This window comes from Echiichthys vipera, assembly GCF_963691815.1.
Source record: "Echiichthys vipera genome assembly, chromosome: 1".
Taxonomy (NCBI): Eukaryota; Metazoa; Chordata; class Actinopteri; order Perciformes; family Trachinidae; genus Echiichthys; species Echiichthys vipera.
In genome coordinates, this window is record NC_139826.1 from 25,696,540 (window position 1) to 25,717,037 (window position 20,498).

The 20,498-nt window shown below is 40.2% G+C and overlaps 1 pseudogene across 1 annotated transcript; it reads left to right on the plus strand.

Annotated features, from left to right (window-relative positions):
- Nucleotides 1–534: 534 nt before the first annotated feature.
- On the plus strand, nt 535–18,929 carry LOC310949990 (homeobox protein aristaless-like 4; annotated as a pseudogene). The gene is made up of 3 exons: nt 535–871; nt 17,725–17,853; nt 18,609–18,929. The product of its transcript is annotated as a homeobox protein aristaless-like 4 (transcript).
- Nucleotides 18,930–20,498: the final 1,569 nt, after the last annotated feature.

Genomic DNA, 20,498 nt, shown 5'->3' on the forward strand with positions numbered 1-20,498 from the left:
CATCACTCATAGGCTATATTCATATCCAAATTGCATTAATGTCATGTGTTAAGCCCCCCCCCCCCACCCCTATTTTTTCAAACTTTTTTCCTTTTTTTCTGCTAAAAAGCGACCTAACTCGTTCATGTCATTGGCATAATCACTCAGGAGAGGTCGTGAAGCCAGGAGATCTGGGTCCCATCCTCTGAGGAAAGACGGGTTTGTGTAACTCTGCTCAAACCTGAGGGGGAGTTTGGAGTGTTTGGTCAACGACAGTGGTTCCTGGAAAAGATCTGAATCGTGTTATAACCAAACCCAGCTGCGGTCTGGTGTGCGCTGCAGCCTCTGCATGCATGCATGTGTGTTTGTGTGTCTGTGTCTGTGTGTGTGCGTGTGTGTGTGTGTGTGCGTGTGTGTTCATCTGTGTGAGGTTGAGGGAGAGGAGGGGGTGTCTGAGAGAGAGAGAGAGAGAGAGAGAGAGAGAGAGAGAGAGAGAGAGAGAGAGAGAGTGTGAGTGAGTTTGGTCTTTTTTCTTCTCTTCACTGTTTTTTAGGTATGAACGCCGAGACCTGCGTTTCATACAGCGATATGACATCCATGGATTCATATTATAGCCCCTCTGCAGCGCAGACGGACCACTTTAGGACATTCCCGGCCACTGACACCAAATACAGCCCAACTGCCTTCCTGCCCAACAAAGGTCAGGCTTACGGAGAAAAGTCCCGGAGCCCCTTCCAGCAGGAGTGCCAGTCATTGGATGCCGCCGCAGCTGGGCAAGGCACTTTCAGCAAATACCACCTCTTCATGCAGAGGTCCTCTTGCAAAACACCCCCCGAGGAGGGCAAACTGCACCAGGAGAGCGGACACAACGGAGCGCTCATCCCATGCTATGGTGAGTGGGGGAAAACTACTTTAACAAGACTGAGTTATGCGTCCACTGTGCGAGGTGAGGCTTCCCAAGTCAAAAACCTCCCCACAGTCCAAAATTTGAATTTGTTAAGTTGATTTTATCATAAAGGAGAGATATTGTCACGGAAATATGCAGCAGAAATGTTTTTTTATAACGCCACTTAAGTTATTCAGTGTCTCCTAGCGGTATTTTGGTCTGATTACTGTTTTCTAAAGCTTACCTGTGCAGATCATTTTAACCATCAGCGTCGTCACTCATTGTTACTCCACTTGTTTCCACAAACCCGCAGATATAACGTAAACGGTTTGGAGGTTTTGATCGCAATTAATGGCACATTAGCGTAAACTGGCCATCGTGGTTCCGTGAGCGAACTGACAGAACTGAGGTACTGTGATCCCGAATCCCGTCTCTTTTACATTCTGACTGATAAAAATTACAAGTGCAAAACTATTTCAACGGGTTTGCTGCTTTGAGAAAAATAAATCATTGTTTTTTCTTCTTCTTCTTCTTGTCTCCGGTAAGATGGAAAATATCCTTCGTGCGTAAAACACATCAGCAAACTTTTCCTTCCAGGACATGTCAGCTCGTAACGACGCGGCCCAGCAGTTATGTGCGTAACACAGTTAAGAAGAGGCATAATCTTCCCGACTATCAAATTGTCCCTTTGGCCATCAAAATTAAATTAGGGCGCATTTAATGCGATAATCTGCATTACAATCCTTAATATTGGAGCTGAGTCGGACAATTGAATTAACAGGTTTTCAGATGGCACAAATAGTGAGCTCCAAACTGATCATATTTTCAGTTCATTGCTCTGCCTGATTGGCTCCAATTAGATTTAATTGCGTGGGGATGCTACTGTAATGGGTGAATGATGAGGGTGTAAATAAAACTTTGACCCTGGTTAGGCAGGCGGTCACTTTGAAGCAGCATTAATTCGTGTGTTTTACCCACAAGAAAACGTTTTTTTCTCCTAATCGGAAACACACATGATCATGAAAACTGCAGTGCTCACATTTGTCACACAAAAAGAGGCATTCGATGTTTTCGGGTAAAATAATACGTGGACAAACTGAATTCAGCTGTTTTTTGCCCTCAGCTGCAACCCTGCGTGCTCATAAACGAGAACACAAACTCACACACACACACACACACACACGCACACACACACACACACACACACACACACACACACACACACGCACACACACACACACACACACACACACACACACACACAGAAAACTAGAAATATTTGAAAGCATGACATCTGATATTTGAATCATTTAAGTTTTGAACTAATAAAGAATAAAGCGACAGAAATAAGGAGACAAAAAACAAATTCTCGGGATGACTCAAGAGTCAAACTGCTGTGCGTAAAAATGAAAGATGAACAAGCCTGATCATCATGTCTATTGTTTTTTTTTTAAAGTTATAATAATAATAATGATAATCAAAATAACAATTCCATTACTAATAATAAAACAAATAATAATAATAATAATATTAATAATAGCAATAGCAATGATAATGGAAGGCCAAAAATCACTTTTACGCATGAAGCCCTCACTCATTTTTCTTTGATTGACTCGAGCTGCTTGTCCATCAGTGTTACACTGAAATGTTTAGTGGAAGTAGTTTAAAGATGTTTTGACAGTTTCTGGAAATCGGCCTGCAGAAAAAAAGCCTTTACAGCTCCAAAATGTCAGGAACGGATCAATTTTCAAAAGCTCAGCTCAATTTTTTTTATATAATGGCTGTTAAGTTTTTATTAGCTATTAACTTTGACATTTCCGGTAAATCGAGAGGAAATAAAAACGTTATATTATGTTGTAAATAAACCGCAGTTATTAGGCTGCGAGTTAACTGTTATTTTAGCCCAAACCACGAAGAAAGACAGTAAGCAAACGAATTATTTTTAAACTGAAAAAAAACCCCATCTCCAGTTCCTACATTTTTAAAGGATTTGTATTACTATTATATTACGCGCAACCTGGAGCGGTTTGCCGCAGATGCGCATGGAGGGGCGAGTTAGTTAAAACACATAACATTTCATTTTCTTTATCGACTTTTTGGGGAAGTTTTGTTTATTTGTTTTCATCCGGGTCGCATTTTAACAGGTTGCCAGGTTTACTAGAAAACATGCAGGAAGTATTTTTTTTTTTTACAACACGGGGACTTAAATATAATGACCGGATTCACAAGGCAGGAAAAAAACATCCCGGCGCTCATAGACAAGAAGATCTGGCATTAATGCGACTCAGATGTCAAACTTCTATGTTTGTATTTATTTTCCTGCTCACGGGAACTTGGCCTCAGAGACCAACCTCCTTTAACCCCTCAGACTTGGAATGAGATAGCTTTATAAGCTTTATCTCATAGACCTATATATCTTTAAATATGTAAACGATTCAAAGAGTATTTAAAAGATCGAAATTCACTGTCAATGGTGGCTGTTTTCCTTGTGAAAACCACAGACTGAAGATTGTAGTTAACTCATCTTTGAACTGACTTCTTCACCACTGACTGACTGACTGGACATAAATTGGAGGTAGCAGTAAAATATGCTGAACTTACCAGCTTTGGAGAAAAAAAAGAAAAGATAAATGATTCCCGATGTGTTTATTGGAAAATGCTGGTGTATTTTACTCCCTGAGTCATTTCTTTAATCAAACCTGTATTTTACACAATGGCGGGGTAGCTTCAAGTTGTCAGAGAATGGCTTTGTTGTTGTAATTTGTGGCTTGATCCATTCAGTCAAAGGTGATGTGATGACTGGTCTCAGGGCTGTCTGAATCTATAACTGAGACATTTTAGAACAATGGAAAAAACAGCATGTCTGTCTAATAAACACTGACATACATTGGAGTCACTACCAAAACATTGATATTGTTTCTTCTCAACATATTGCGGATCATGTTTCATGAAATCAAAGCACGGACAGGGCTAATAGCAGACTCAATAAGACAAAAAAAACAACAACATTGTTTGTTCTAAATATAAGCAGGTAGCGATAATGACAAAATAAAAAATAAATAGCGGAAGAAGTAATACAAATAGCAATACAACAATGAAAAACTACTTTAATACAAGTACAAGTCCTGCGTTTAACATTTTTACTACTTACCTGTACAGAAATATGATCAGTAAAATGGAAGAAGGCAATATTCAGTATTATATTGATATTAGTCGCATTTAATGTTAATATAAGAGTGAGTTGTTTATAGAATCAGACATATTTGATAAGATGATCTTATCTTTTGCATTTAAAATCTTCATCTGTGAAGTCCCAGCTATCAAATAAATATAAAAAAAAGTGTAAAGTACAGTATTCCTTACTAAAATGTAGAAGGAAATACTCAAATAAAGTGTAGAGACAAGTTATAGGTATATATGACTACATAGAGATTGAAAAAAATAGGGCTCTGAGGGTGATTGAATCAGTCACTTCAGAGTCTTAAAGCAGCCACCTACATGTCTTTATGATTCAGAGACAACACACTTCCTTCTTTTGATGTGTCCATGTCCGCCCTCAGTGTCTAAGGGCGCTGACCTTTAGCTCGGTTTTTCTGCTCTCGTCTGTTTGGAGAGCAGGACAAGTTTCCCTGCACGCACACAGCAGAGAAAATCCATTTGAAACCCCCTATTTTAAACTCTCCGGTGTCAAAGTCAAGCACATTGCAACATTTGGGGTCCAGTTTTACATAGTAAACATTTAACTACACCAAAAAGACAAAGTTACTTTGTTGTTGCATTGGTGTTGAATTGTAAGCCTTATTATGGTGGTGCCTTTTATCACTTTTACTTTTTTTTTTACAGCCACTGGTTTTGCGGGGTAATGACATCTTAACACACTGCTGGTGTAATTTTAAGACATAAAAGGCTGCAGTTTCATTTGTTTTTTAAAAAAGGCATATTATGTTGCAAGTCTCAACAGTTCATGACAGTTATCTCCAGCAGGACCGACATTGTGAGATTCCGTCACTTCGTTCCCCTGCCTTTTTCGTTCCCTCGCCATCTTTAACCTGGCACAACCATCTCGTAATGGCCGTCTGTCTACGCAGATTTGTTCGAGCAGGGAGTAATGGGAACCAGTCATGCAGCCCCAACAACTGAGTTACACTTCAGCAAGTCAATGACATGAGTGGAGGTGACAAGGACTCAGGATCATTTTACCATTTAGCTTTAAGTTTGGCAGGGCAATTTACATTAGGCTCAGTTTGCATGGCCAAGTGAGAGCAGCAGGGCAAAAAGCCTCATGCAGTCCAGGGCTTCCTTTGGTCTCTTTGCCACCGCTTCATGTAAATTGAACACTGACACAGAACTGGCCGTGGAGGACTGCAGATTAGAGATTCTGTTGTTTTTTATCTGGTGTATGTTGGTATAGTATAAGGTGACTTTTTTCGCTGCACTCACTTACGATACAACATTGTCCTTGTAAGGCCAATTTAATTTGTATAATCTCAACAATAAATGGCCGACCTTTTTGAGGTCACACACTGAAGGAGTTTCAAGGTGTGACCTCCTTGTGTACAGTCATGTGGCTTGACAGATGTATCAAAAACTAGCATAAAGATAGGATACAAACTAATTTCTGATTTGTAGGAAAACAAAGGTGTTAATATTGAAGGTAATTGTTATTTGAAACAGATATAAATACAGTAGAAATGCAAATTTTGCTTTCTTACATTTTGTTATTTTGTACAATATTCTTTATGTGATACTGACAGCACCTGGTGTTTATAATATGCAGCATAAATGCACTGGCAGGCCTAAAATATGCTTAAATTAATACGTATGTTTTGCCTGTAGTTGTTTATTTGTCTCAATGTCTTAAACAAATCTATATTTCTATGGCTTATCTTTTGGTGAGTGAAAACTTCTGCTGTTACACAATCATTTCTATGAACCTGACACATAGTGAGATGTGATTGCAGTATTGTTGCGGGGCACATTGTTAGGATTTGTGTCTTTTGTGTTCTTTGTGTTCTTTGGACCTTGAAACTGGAAACAGTGACCCTGCATGCTGTTAAGTGAGTTTCCCAGCAAAGTATTTTTCATTTTATGTGCGTGCACACAAAAATGTACTCTAGTGAGTTTTTTCTCACTCGGGTGGAATGTTCTCCTTCGATCAGACAACAAAAACATAAAATGAAGGAAATTCTGTTTTGCTCCAAAGTCTGAGAGAAACATTTGGAAGAGAGCAGTTGGGAGGGAGAGAGACACAAGGAGGGGGGGCAAAGAGCACATAAGAGGTGATTTATCAGTCTTAGGCTCTATGGATGTTTTTTCTTTTCACCGTCTGTGAATTTTGCACAGCCTGCAGAGATGGATCATCGCTCTGCTCAGTCAGCCGAGTTGAATTTCAAAGTGATAGCTACCTATCACACAGTCACAAAAGAAAACTTTGTTAAGAAAACACAAAAAAGTAAATGTGCCAAAGTTCTGTCTGTTTGGCCACACTGACTGTTTCCAAAGCACAGCAGTTGTCTCTAAGGTGTGTGTGTGTGTGTGTGTGTGTGTATATATTGTCCCCAAATGTTTTTGATGAATGCACCTGACACCACACCAAGCAAGTATAGTGCAAAGCTATTCATAGTCGTGTTATTTGTACTTCCAAAAGAGACAAGATTGGATTTCAAGAACACAGGGTCAGAGAAACTTTGACTGCATCTGCATGTGCTGGAATACATTTTAAGATCCTTTACTTAAAGCAGATTTTTTTTTTTTTTTTTTTTTTACAATAACAGTGTATCAAATGACAAAGCGGTTGCTCAGAGTAATGAACCTGCAGTGAATTATCACCTGAATCTGAAACTCCCCTCGAATTTGTGAGTTTCAGCTCATTGTTTAGCTCTGCAGCCCACAACTTCACTGTATGTGGTTCACTTTTACTGCTCTCATAGTGTTGTTTTCCACCTGTTCAGCACCAAACAACAGACAAACAGTCAGAAACTCGCAGGTGAACATTGGGGAAGCATTTGAAATGCAGAGATGAGTTGAAAGGGACCAGTCTTATAATTATTCTATTGGACTATTTCTAAGGATGCTTTAATGTGTAAACAGCATTTTGATGTTTTAGTGGGTTAAGATAAAGCCACATTTAAATACTTTATACATCTTATTAATATAAATCAATGAATCAGTCTTGATTTCCATTCTAATTAGCAAAGTGACTATGTAGCTCTCAGATAAAAGTACAATATTTCCCTCTTAAATGTTGTGGGTTTGAGGCATAAAGTAAAATAAAAGAACTAGTAGAAGTACCTTTTGAGTAAATGCACTTATTTACATTCCACCGCTGATCTCCAGTTGGCTTGTCATTTGTGATGAGTCTCTTTATGGAGTCATAAATAACTTCATATATTGAATGTATCATATTCTTACCTTGGCTTGCAGCCCACACATTTTCAGTGTCTGAGCCAGCCTCTGTCTTTGCAGCCAAGAAAGACTTAAGAGTTATCCACTGTTCAAATCTTCATGTTAAATCCCAATCCATAGTCTAAATCAGTAAAACAAACCCCAGAAACATGTACAAATAAACACTTTGCTAACGCATTTCCTTTCCTCTGTTCTCTGCATTTAGCTAGACAAACTGTACTTTCTCTTTCCCTTTTCCATCTCTTCACTTCTTTTTTCTTTGTCTACTGTTTACCTTTTCCCCCTGCATCGGATATTTTTCTTTTTCAGTTTGAGCTACATGTTGTTAATCTCTCCCAGTCGCCGTGTGGAGTGTAATTTATTGTGTTTCCCCTTAACACTGTGAGCTGACCCCAGTCGTCCCAGTCAATAAAGAGGCAGTGAAGGTGCCCTGTCGCTTAACAGCCAGTTAAATTACACTTTGATGTTGCTCCTTCATTTTTAAACTGTGAATAATAGCCGTCTGACCCACAAGGACGTCACTTTGGCGCTGATGTCCACACAGGAAGTACCTCACAATATATATATATATATATATATATCGTGGATATCTTAATTAGAGAACAAAGTATTAATTCTTAATTTATTCTGTTATTTTTTTGTTGTTCATTATTTGATACAATATCTGCTGTGGCTATACCACTGCTGTACTAGCATGTTTTCTAAAATAACCAAGGCACTTCAACAAAAACCTTTATTTTGTGACAAAAAAAGAGCAACATTAGAGAACAGTAATATTAAAACAATGTTTTCTTAGGGCTGTAGGATTCAAAAATGAATAGGAAGTGAAGAGGCCTTGCTTTGAATGACTTCAGCACATCTGTGCCCCCTGGACATCGCTAGTTTCTCACACTGCTCTGGTTTGATGTTGGTCCATTCTTCTTGCAGTCTCTTCCACAGTTTGGTAACTGTAGTGGTTACTCAGCTATTACATTGTTGCTAAAATAGAGATTTGAGATTCTCTATGTGGTTGCGACCTGGATTCTGACACTTCCTTCTCCAAATTTAACTGAGTTCTTTAGACACTTTGGGTTCAGTCTTTCCCCAGTCCTACGCCAAACATGTTTCCCATTAGACCCAAATAAATTAAACATACTCTCATCACTGAAGTCACTCTGAACCAGTTCTCCTCTGTCCACACAACATGCTCCTCAGCAAAGGCAACTCTAACCTTCTTATTATGTCTGCTGATGAGAGGTTTGGTCACTGCATATAGGGCTTTCAGTCCAAATTGTCTTAATCGACGAGAAACTTAGTGCAGAGAGATTATTGCCCTGTTCAGCCCTGAACTGGAAAGCAACTCCAGCAGCAGTGTTGAACTGATTCCCCATTGAGAGTCTTTGTACAATCCTATCCTCTCATGCACTTGTTTTACGTGGACGACCGGCCTTAAATTAATCTGTCCTTGTAAAGTTTGAATATTCTTGAAATCACAGACTTGGAACACCCAACCTCTCTTGCAATGGCTGAGAGGGTCATCCCTTTGGCCTTCATCTGGCCAACCTACTGTCTCAGGGTTTCAGTCACCTTAGAGCAGCTCGCCATCTTGCCAAGTAACCAGGAGAGCTGCGAGAAAAATAGGGTGTGTCCAACAATTAAGTAACCTGGTCACCAAGTGCCAGGTTAACACCGATTACTCGGAGGTATTCGAAAGTGTTCCCGAAATTTGCTTACTTCTTTTTTCACAACATAAAGGTTAAAAAAAAAACATGCTAGTACAGCAGTGGTAAAGCCACAGCGGATATTCTATCAAATTCTGAGCAATAAAAAATAGTATTTAAGAATCAATCAATCTAATTTTAATCTGCAGTGGATATATAAAATCAATCCTTAGTGCAAACAGTGACACACTTTGTTGTAAAACAAAACTGTGGAGTTAGTATGTGTAGTTCTGTAGTCAGGTGGAAATATTCACAAGCTAAACTGCAAGTTACTGCTAAGCCTGTTTCAAAGAACTTTCTGTGTCTTTCTCTTCTCTGGGCTCACCACACAGAGCTGCAGACTCTGCTCTCTGTAGCGCGGTAAATGGAACAGATGCAGCCTGCTGGACCCACTGCAGTGAAAATAGAACATTCTGTGGTTGCAACTCCAAACTTTTGCATGGCATATTCTTCTGAAAAGAAGAAAAAAGAACAGCCATTTTGGTTGGTTTACTGGATTATTGTCAGGACAAATGACAGCACAGTATGTGCAATAGTGCAGGTGTTTCTCAGTTTTTTTGTGGAAATAGAGGGAAGAGCCTGTTGTTTACACGTTGAGACAGAACATTTTGATGCAACGTATGGTTTTCATAGTCACTCCTTCCTGCCTCCCTCCATAGAGATTATATCCTGGCAGGCATTGTTTGGAATAAGGCCCTTTCTATGTTCTTCATACATGTGGTGCACCCTGCAGGAGGGCCCACCGCTGTTCACCTTGGGCATTGACTATTGAAGAGCCTCACAGCTACAGCAGATCTTATGGATAACAAGCAGGAGATTGTCACAATATCCAGATCCTGCCAAAAAAACATCAGCGACATGAGATATAAACAATGGCCTTTGATCAAGAGAGGCCTCATGATTTCAAACAGCCTGACAGCTCTTGCCTCTTGGGGATCGTCTGCGGGTGCCAGCCAGCGAAATATGATGAAATAACTAGAGAGTAAACACATTTGTTCCCTTCAGGCCCAACAGGATGTTAGTCATGGACAGCGAGGCAATGTTTCGAGTGTTAGACCCTCAGCGAGCAGTCTGCCACCAAAACACGGCTCCTCAGAGTCCGTTTCCAGCACTGTAGGGCAAACATCATCATGAACCAGAGCCACAGTGCTCATTCTTTCACAGCTGAAACATCTGGTTCTTCAATCTAGTGCTGTAGAAAGCAGGCTATTAAGACAGGTTTTATGCTCTTCTTCTTGGCTAAGATAAAAATAAAAAATAACTACTTTATTTGGCAAGGGGCTTCTGCATGCTCAGCTCTCCTCAGCATGGCTTCGATTGAAGTGAATAAAAACGTAAGCTGTGAGCCATTACTCCACCTGGACATCAAAAATCAATGCTATTGTGGTATAGACTGAAATGTGTTTGTAGCATATCAAAAACTGTCAAGTACTGAAAACTGACATAGATTTGTACTCTTTGTACTGTCTATATATTAATGAAGTATTGTAACTATTACCAAATATAATTTTGGTTTCAGTATATTGGCACTGTTTCAAAATCATTCAAGCAAACTCTGCTTTGGCCATTAGATTTGATGTGATACTCCTGACTCCTCAATAAATCCATAAAATGAAATGAGTGTCCTTAGAGTTCAATATAAACTATTCTGCCATCAGTATGTTTGAAAAACAACATCCACCAGAGGAAGTCTATGTATTTTATGATGAAGAAAATTGCATTTCAACCATACACATACAACTCATACATTAATATTTAAGCAATGAGCTAAAAAACAAATCTGCGAAACAAAAATTGGAGCTTTCATACGTTAGTAAAACAAAATAACATCATTACGCATTCACTCAGGCTGGGTCTCTGCATGCATACCTTAAAAGGAAAGAAGGTCAAAGGTCAAATATTGAAAATAAATTGAAGTGAAATAAAAGTTCTCCTAAATTATAGCAAAAATTTTTTATAAAATTAAAAATAATAGCAAAATGTGTACAGAAAAATAGAGGGATGTTTGGGAAAATATATAGTTTTAATCTTTGTCTAATGGAGAAATCCAACAACCTTTTGGCATTTTCAAACATCCTCGAGTCTACACCTCGGTACTATAGTTCATCACTTTTCTGTCTAGGATGAAAAAGATGCACTTAAAAGGCTAACTTAATAACTTTTGTGCATGTGTCTGTAATAGAGAGTCTATGACAGGATATCCATTCACCTCACCTTGCAGCACATTACCCAACATGGCTGTGAGTTGCGGGTCACTGGGTGTGCTGTGAGGAGCTCACATGAATGTGCACACCTCCTTCCTCTAACCTGACAAATGGTTGGATGGGCAGATGAGCGGCTGCGTCCTCGATCCTGAAAATAACCTCACCTCAGAGGGTGTCTAAGGAGCAGAGGAAGGTGCAGAGCTGTGAGTTGCCACTAGACTGAGCCAGAGAGAAAGAGCTCTCATTAAGAAGCCTGGAACCAAACACTTTCAGCTATTACATCCTCCTCCATGTGGATGTGTATTAATCCAAAGATGTGTGTATGAACGGGATAGTTCGGGGAAGGGCAGCAGCAGGGAGAAAAGAGCTGCCAGTTTAGACAAGAACGCTGGCAAAGACACGGCTGTGGAAATTTATGATCAGAGAGCTGCCTGAGGTTTTACAGTTAAGCTGCAGTCGTGAAGAAAGCAAATGTGTGTGTGTGTGTGTGTGTGTGTGTGTGTGTGTGTGTGTGTGTGTGTGTGTGTGTGTGTGTGTGTGAGAACGAGAGAGTACAAAGATGGGGCTTTCTCTTTTTTTGCGTGGCTAGAAATTGTTTCTCTGCAAATTGTGACAGTCTTGCTGCCAGGTGACTTTGCAGCCACATGACAGACGTCAACTAAATGCAGGACTGAGTTTGGTGTGTGTGTGTGTGTGTGTGTGTGTGTGTGTGTGTGTGTGTGTGTGTGTGTGTGTGTGTGTGTGTGCGTGTCTTCAAGCAGAGGGGGCAGGGGGTTGGGGAGGACTAGCGATAAAAAAAACTGCAACTTTCTGTCAGTCTCAAATTATGGGCCAGGGTGTCTGTTCCCAAGCACATCAGAGAATGATCTACGAACTACAACTGGATCCTGTAAGCAGCCAGTGATCCAGGCCATCCATTATGCAGGCAGATACAGACAAACAAATTGACACACGCACACACACACACACACACACACACACACACACACACACACACACACACACACACAAACACACACACACACACACACACACACACACACACTCAGCACCGCTCGCCAATAGATTTCACAACTGTCACAGAATTTCCTCACAAAGAGCGAGAAATTCCTTTGTTCCACCCCATCAGACCCCATGAATTATTATGCTGATCCCACGAATAAATCACGAGCTGTGAATATACTGCCAGAGGCAAGCGACCGAACAGTAGAGATGAGTAGAATAAAGCCTCAATAAAAATGTTTGCTATTGAAAGTACTACCAAAAATGAGCAATATGGTGATTAATTAAGGGACAATGCCAGCGGGGGTGTCTTAAAAGGAATTAATGGATGATGGGGAGGCCAGAACCATCCGATGCGAGTCCCTTTTTTCCTGATAATGGACATCTCATCGGGTATTATCACTTACATATCTAATTTATGACAAAGCCCATTCTTTAAATCTCATAAGATCATTCTGGAAAAGGTTAAAAAAAGACCACAGTGTCAATCTCCAGAATAGCAGCCACTTATGCATTCACATTTTGTGAATTACAGTCCGTATTTTGTTTCAATATTGTGAATGAGGCACCAAAAAGAGTTGGGGATCTTTGAAGTCTCGATATTAACAGCTTTCCCTTTATTGTCTTATTCATGTGAAGAATGCATGCAAACACATGGCTTAAATCAGTTGAGTCTGCATTGAAGCCTAAATCTCGAATCATGAGTAGCTGTAGAATTTAACGCATTACATGCACGTCTTTATTTTCACGTTCATCTTCAGTTACAGGGGAACACATTCACAAAGATCTGCTTTGACTCCATCCTTTCAATCCTGATAAAATCATATCAAAAAACATAAAGCCCTTCTTTCTGTTTCTGCAGGTAAAGACAGTTCAGGTCTGACAGACTCTGATTTGGCACCGGACTCTGACCCACCTGGAATGGACCCCAGCTACCTGGCTGTGAAGGATCAGGGCGTGAAGGCGGCCTCCGATAGGCCACCAGGCACAGATTTGTCAAGCCCTCTGGACAAGGGGGATGGCGCCGAAAGCAACAAGGGCAAGAAAAGGCGCAACCGCACAACCTTTACAAGCTACCAGCTGGAAGAGCTGGAGAAGGTTTTCCAGAAAACGCACTATCCTGACGTTTACGCCCGGGAGCAGCTGGCACTGAGGACTGACCTGACTGAAGCCCGTGTGCAGGTAATGCAACAGCTGTGTTTAGGGGATTCTCCTTTGCAGCTAATTAAGCAAAACAAAAAAAGCAACACAAAATAAAATACAAACCAAAAACAATTAATCAGATTACTAAATCACACACTGAGGATAATTTTAAAAAGTTACAATTCACAACATGTCTGTCCTATCAATAAAATTTTAAAAAAGAGGTCTTTGTGACAGCAGACCAAAGGAAGTTTTAACAACACAACCTCATGGATCCTTCAACATCTGCAGCTCTGAAGAGATAACGTCACTCACAGAACAACATGAGAGATTTATCTGGTAATGTGGGAGTCGAAGGGGGGAGAGAGAGAGAGACAGAGAGAGAGAGTGGGGGAGTGGGAGCTCACAGAGGCCAGGGGGCCCACGGGGCTGAGGTTGGAGATGCCTGGGCCTCATATGTGCAGTTTTAGGAGAGCAGACTTTCATCAGCATACGAAGAGACTTGTTTGACTGTGCTGTGAGTCGATGGGATCGTCTCAGTGTTCTTTTTTCTTTGTACCTGAGCTGTTTTGAGTTCCTGAATTCTGCGAGTTCAGTTTCTGCTGGTGTTAGTCGAGCCTGAAGTGTACCGCATCTCTCCGACTGAAACCCTTCTAGTGACCTAGTTTACATTCAATCCGATCACGACTGCTGTAACGCATTCCAACATTGGTTAACAAAGAAAAATACCTCCATTTCTGTTCATGTGTGTGGTGTATGTGTGGGTTTATGTGTGTGCGTACGTGTGCACCACAGACCCCCAAAGCCCCTGGATTTTCTGTATTTTTCTTTCATTAACATCCTGTTCAGACAAGAATGTGTCCCCGCTGTGGCGTCCAGGGTAGGTGTGAAATCCTTCCCACGAGCTTTGAGCAAGTTAGTGACTGACATTTCAAGTCATATCTGAAATTTGAGGATTTTTTTAGGCATATGAGGTATTCTAGTTGCAAAAATAATGCAAAAATATACATTTTTTTATGAGATAAGAGGTCAATTAAAAGCAATCTTTTAAATGACAAGTGGGAACAGTGACCAGAAAAGCTTTGCAGTGAAACACAGGAAGTCTGTGCAGCCGCAGGGCTATAACTCAACCCCAAGGCTCTGGAGGTATGCTGCTCTGCTGCTCATACTATCACAGCCCTGCCTGCTTTCAGTTGGATGCAGCTTTACAGCCTTCGGCTCTCCCAGCGGCCCTCTTAAACACTCAAGTTAAAAAAGATAAAAGACACGAGATGCCCAGTCACTCAGAGAACAGGGCTCTGTACTCTATTCAAGTCATTCACACGCAAAAGGACTTACAGCTCATGAATTCTGAGTCTGGAGTGAAAGAAATGTGAAAAAAAAACTGAACTGCTGCTGAAAAGTTTATCGTATTTTTATTTACAAGTAAAAGGCCTGCTAAAAATGTCTTAAGTATGAGAGTGTAATTCTAAGGAGGGTGATATTACACCGCATTGTCTGATGGTTCTCACACCAAAGAGCAACGTTAAGTTGAAAAACGTTAGGGTCTGGAGTTGTTTGCTTTTTCAGTCTCTGGATTTCAAAGGGAGAAAGTAAGCTCAGATCAGAGTCATATGCACTACAGATACATGGGAGGGTCAGGGGTCAAGGGTCGGGGTTTCAACAACATCACATTTCTCAGATTTGCCATTCTGTTAGGCCAGAGAGCTCAGAGAGCCGAAACGGCATCTGACATATGGAGTTCAGCGGGCAAACACGGGTGTCCATGTGAGTTCATAGATCCAAACTGTTGACAGAAGATGAAACCGCAGGAAAACCTGATCCGATGAATTAGCAAGGAGTCAATAGTTCCTTCAGTCTAACTTGCAGAAATACTAAAGCTGTCAATTATATTTTGTCACCATAGAAATACATAAAAAAACATTTTGAGAAGAGTGAGGAATCATCGCAAAGACCATTTTCACAAAACAAATATTTGACCTCTGTACAAATGTGATGTCACAACTATACAGGTAGAAAATGCCGCTACAGTGCAGAAGATACAGAAATTCTGTCCAATCGGGAAGGGGTCTTAAAGAGACAGGCACTGAAATGGAGCATTTCAGACAGAGGCTGAATAAAAGATATATTCAGACAGATATTAAATGAAATATGTTGTGTTTTTTTTTACATTAAAGCATGTAAACATGTTCTAGTAGAAACTCACAATAAAAAGCACAAACATGAAAATGAGCATAATATGCCCCCTTTAAGAACTGAGATGAAATGCATAATATTTGAACAAGACTTGACAAATCACAATATTATATAATTTAGATAGTAAATATAGTTATAGGGTCTTCCTACAGCACATCACCAGTTAGCAAAGAAAATCAAATTCAAATTGCACAATACAGTATATATACTGTATATACTTACATATATATATATATGTACATAAATATACATAATATATCATTCCACTGGTGTCCTGCCCTTACCTTTATTCAACATGAGAAATAAGAAATTATGTGGTGGACGATTCTGGGGGAAAATAGAACAAACTTACATTTAATGAACAACAACACTGGTCAGAGGTGTTTCCATTATATCATTTGTGCTTTGGGGGTGTTGGAAAACCGAAGCCAGGCTCAGCCTTGGATTTCTTTTTACTTTGGTAGGGAAGCTGACATGAGTGACAGCAGAGGCGGGTTATCAATCCTCTGAGCCGGTCTCTCACTTCAAAGTGTTTTCAGCTCCATACAGCTCTCCTGCTGGGGCCAGTTTGGCATTTCTCTAGTCTTTCTCTCTGGAGCTGTAACATAAATAAAGACTCATTGAAAGTCCACCAGCTACTTAAGCTGTCATAGTCTTTACCAATTACTGTCACGATGCAGTGTGTGCAACACAAAAATATGTTCTCTCCGTTTAATAGCCAACAGACTGGGCCCACAGCAGACAGTGAGATGAGAGCTGTTGGTGACGCCGTAGAGATACAAACATATTTCATCTCTTATAATCATAGAACAACATTTATTTAGAGAAACATAGTGATCTTGTACAGGCTTGTGAATCTTGACTGACAGAGGAAGATGTATGAAATCATCAGGAGAGAAGGATTACGTCCTCTAGTCTGTGTGCTTCTTTAATTTAGGAGTAGACAGCATCTCAAAGCCAGGAGCTTTCAGTTTCAGGAAATTAAAAGGAAAATGCAAACAAACGCCAGATATAATCCCATCTCACTTTTCAATTTCCCATTATGCCTCTTCAGATGAATGAGAGCGGATACATGAAATAAGAGAAATCATATCAGGGACAAGTCAGAGTTTGTTGCTAACTTTGCGTGAGAATTAGTCCAGTCAGGGAGAAGCAATCGGATAGTCAAGAAATGTATAACAAACCTTTACATTTTGACATTTGATGAAAAGCATGTCAGGCTTCAAGAGTATTTAGATCACTTCCACACACGCTGATGGTAATTCAAACACAATAATGCTTTCAATAAACAACATCATCCGATTTAGATGTCAAAGATGATTAAAGGAAACTTAAGTGATGAGAAATAGCAGCACTCTCGTCAGACAACAAATAAGCAAAGGTGAGAGGGACAAGATCTGTTTACATTTTGTTTTGACGACCTCAGTGAAGTGAAGGTTGCAGCACACTGTTTACAAAGGCTATTTTCTCTTTTTCCCCCCTCAAATTTCCAGTTTTCTTGCTTTCAGCTCAGCCTGCACAGACGTACATCTACGTATATTGCGCTGCCTCACAATTGTGTTTATCTGTGCACTGAAAATTGACACTTAAAGGTTCCATATTATGCTAATTTTCAGGCTCATATTCGTATTGTGGGTTTCTACTAGAACATGTTTACACACTTTAAAGCAATTTGTACCTTTCTAGCCTTTTTCACGCTGTTCTTTTGTAATCTTAAAATGCTGCTTATAATGTATGGCACATTTACATTTACAAGAAATCCACCAGGTGTTGAACTTCCAAAATATTAAATTCTCATATATTTTTAATAAAAGTCTGACCAATCATTTTATTCGGTCTGAATCCAGAGGTCAGGCAGGGGGAAGAGGGTGGGACTTTGGGGGGCACGCAGAGTTGTTCATGTTCAAATGTTGTGCTGTGCGACATGCCAGAAAGGTAAGAATTGCTTTAATGTTCAAAAACATTATAACGGTATTTACCTTCTGTCTGAAAAACACTGTGCATTTTTCTGTGTACTTCAAATTTGGGGGAAACATGTCAAAGGTTTAAGTGTTAAAGTCACTGCACTCCTTTTTTTAAATTCTCAACTCACCTTGGCCCGAGACCATGATGAAAGATCAGATCCCTCGTTCTCTCAGACAAAAACACACAAAACATTTACGTTCCTGCCGGCTTTATGACAGTCCTACATATTATTTTCTCTCTGCAGGTGTGGTTTCAGAATCGAAGGGCAAAATGGAGGAAAAGAGAGCGTTTTGGTCAGATGCAGCAGGTCCGAACACATTTCTCAACAGCTTATGAGCTGCCTCTCCTGACGCGTCCTGAGAACTACGCACAGGTACAGAATGAGTACTTCAATGCAGGTTTGACATATTTTAGCCCATTAACTCCAAATCTTCTATTTTTCTCAACTCAAATGTGACTCCTAGGAGAGAAGGTTGATTGTCATTCAGTATTTACATTTTTACTTTGACTCCTGCCTTCCAAGTTTAAGTTATTTCTTAATGCCTAGGAAAGGAAAGTTTCTCACGTTCATTACAACGACCTTTTAATAGCTTCCATTTTGTTTGTCAAAGACAATTGTGCTTATGGTATGGTAATGCAGTTACAATACAAATATGATTGTTATATGTCTATGAATAGAAACAGACTGATTCAGATTTTTGCTGAAAGTTAGATGAGAAGATCGATACCACTGTCATCTGTGTACCCTAAATAGGAAGCAAGAGCCGACAGTTTTTTCCTGAAAAGGGTCTGATGCTCCCTAATGTTTGCCTTTCATGTTGGATTTTCCAACCACTTCTATATAACTATATACAAAATCTTTTTTTTCCAGCTTACTGTTTTTGAAATTCAGTAAAACATAAGCATAAACACGTGATGTTCATTGGCTTTTTATTTTCCTTGTGGACTAAAGCCAAAGCAAACTGGTGGCCTGAGAGGCAGGAAATCACTTTTAAAATCTTAGTTATTGTCAGCGATAATCTAGTTTATACATAATTTGTAGTTAATTGGACTAAAAAAACAGTGTGTCTTAGAGAAGCCAGTGCATGAATTCTCTTTAACAATGTTGATTTCCCATCAATATTTCAGATTCAGAACCCTTCTTGGATCGGTGGCAGCAGCGCAGCATCTCCCGTGCCGGGCTGTGTTGTGCCCTGTGACACTGTGACCCAGTGTATGACACCTCACCCCCACTCTGCCAGTGGGATGTCTGATTTTCTGAGCATGCAGAGCCCTGGAGGTCATGTGGGACAGGCTCACATGGGCAGCCTGTTTGGAGGGCATTCTGGCATGGCTACAGGCATCAACACGTACGACCTGAACATGGACCCTGATCGCAAGTCCTCCAGTATCGCTGCTTTGCGCATGAAGGCCAAAGAGCACAGTGCAGCCATATCTTGGGCCACATGAGGTGCTGGATTGGGGACCTTGTTGACCCCTGAAATGTCTACACAAACCCATTATGGGGTGAGGGGGCACTATAATCTAAAACTTTAAAGGCAACAGTGACTACCTTCATAAATGTTGCAATAAAATAATTATCCAGATACACCGACGGGTGAAGATTACTCCAAGAGAGAGAGAGAACAACAAGAGATTTGGCAAGTGGCATTGCACTGCTGTGTTTCGTAACCCTTCTGGTGGGAGAAAGCAACCACAGTGTGCGAGTGAGCTTTGCAGAAAGCAGCGTAGTGGGAGGTGATGCTGTACTGTATAGTTCAGATAATAGGCGAAAGCAAATGTTAGAAAATAATTTCAAACAAATCCATGCACTTATTCGCTAAAATATAGGAAATTGTGTTTGTACAGTGCTTTCAGCGTCATTGTAGTTTTCTGTTCAGGTGCTGTTTTATTCTTACCTTATTATTTAATTTTTTGAGTGTTTTTTCTGTTGTTGTCTCCAGTTATTTTGTTACTGGTTTTGTTTTGACAAATAGTTCAGCAAGCATCCTTAAGAAAACTGAAAATTAATATTTAGTTATTATATAAAGTGTTCATATTATTCTAAGGCAGTCTTTATCAGCATTAGCACACTGTTGCTACAGAAAACAGTGTAAATTCAGCATTTCTGTCACATTAAGCTTCTCAGATTCAAACCAAACATTTCAGTTACTAAAAAAAAGTTAGAAGTGGCTGCACCCTCTGGATGAAATGTGGTTTGTGTTAGTGTGGCCAGGGTGAGAGATCCACCTGCCGCACTGACTCAGCCTGCTGATGGCCAAAAAGAGGAAGGGATGGAGGAGGAAGTGGTGTGTGGGAGTATGAGAGGGGCACAGCAGGCCTGCTGCTCTCAGGGCTGAAGAGCCTGGGAGCACCAGCCTCCAAACAGAGCCAGCTCTGTTTGGAGGAGGACAGACTACAAGTGGACATGACTGTGCCCACTTGCATTTCCAGTCTCAGGAGTTTCAGAGAGAGAAGTGCCTACTAGTCAGTCATTCTGCCAGAAATAACAGCTAAACCAGCAGCAGCCACCTTTGAAAAAGAGGAGGTTGTTGGAGATTTCACAGTGTGTGTTTTAAACACTGAACTGATGTCAGTGTTCAACAGCTTTTTCTAGCATGAGCCAGATTGTATTTCTTTCTCTTTTTCTGTCATCATTTCTGTCAAATCCAAACAATGGAAGCAATGTACCAGGTTAATGCAGAGTATTATTATTCTATTGACTTTGACTAAATCTCAGTTGGATGTTGCATCTTGGACGACTCTGAACAGGCTTGATTATTAAATATCAGCTTCATCCTCCATCTTCAGCCACCCTGAAGTCCTATTTTTACCACAAACACATGCCTCTGTTCATCACATATACATCTAACATATCTCTAAATGATGTTCGATGAAGGTATTCGATTTTAGCAGGAGGAGTCAAGCAGGTTGCTAGGTTTATGTAATCTTGTGGTGTTATCTTGTGAAGGAGCCACAAACTAGTTCTAAAATCTTAAATATTTTAACCTATATCATGCTCACATGGTGTATAATCCT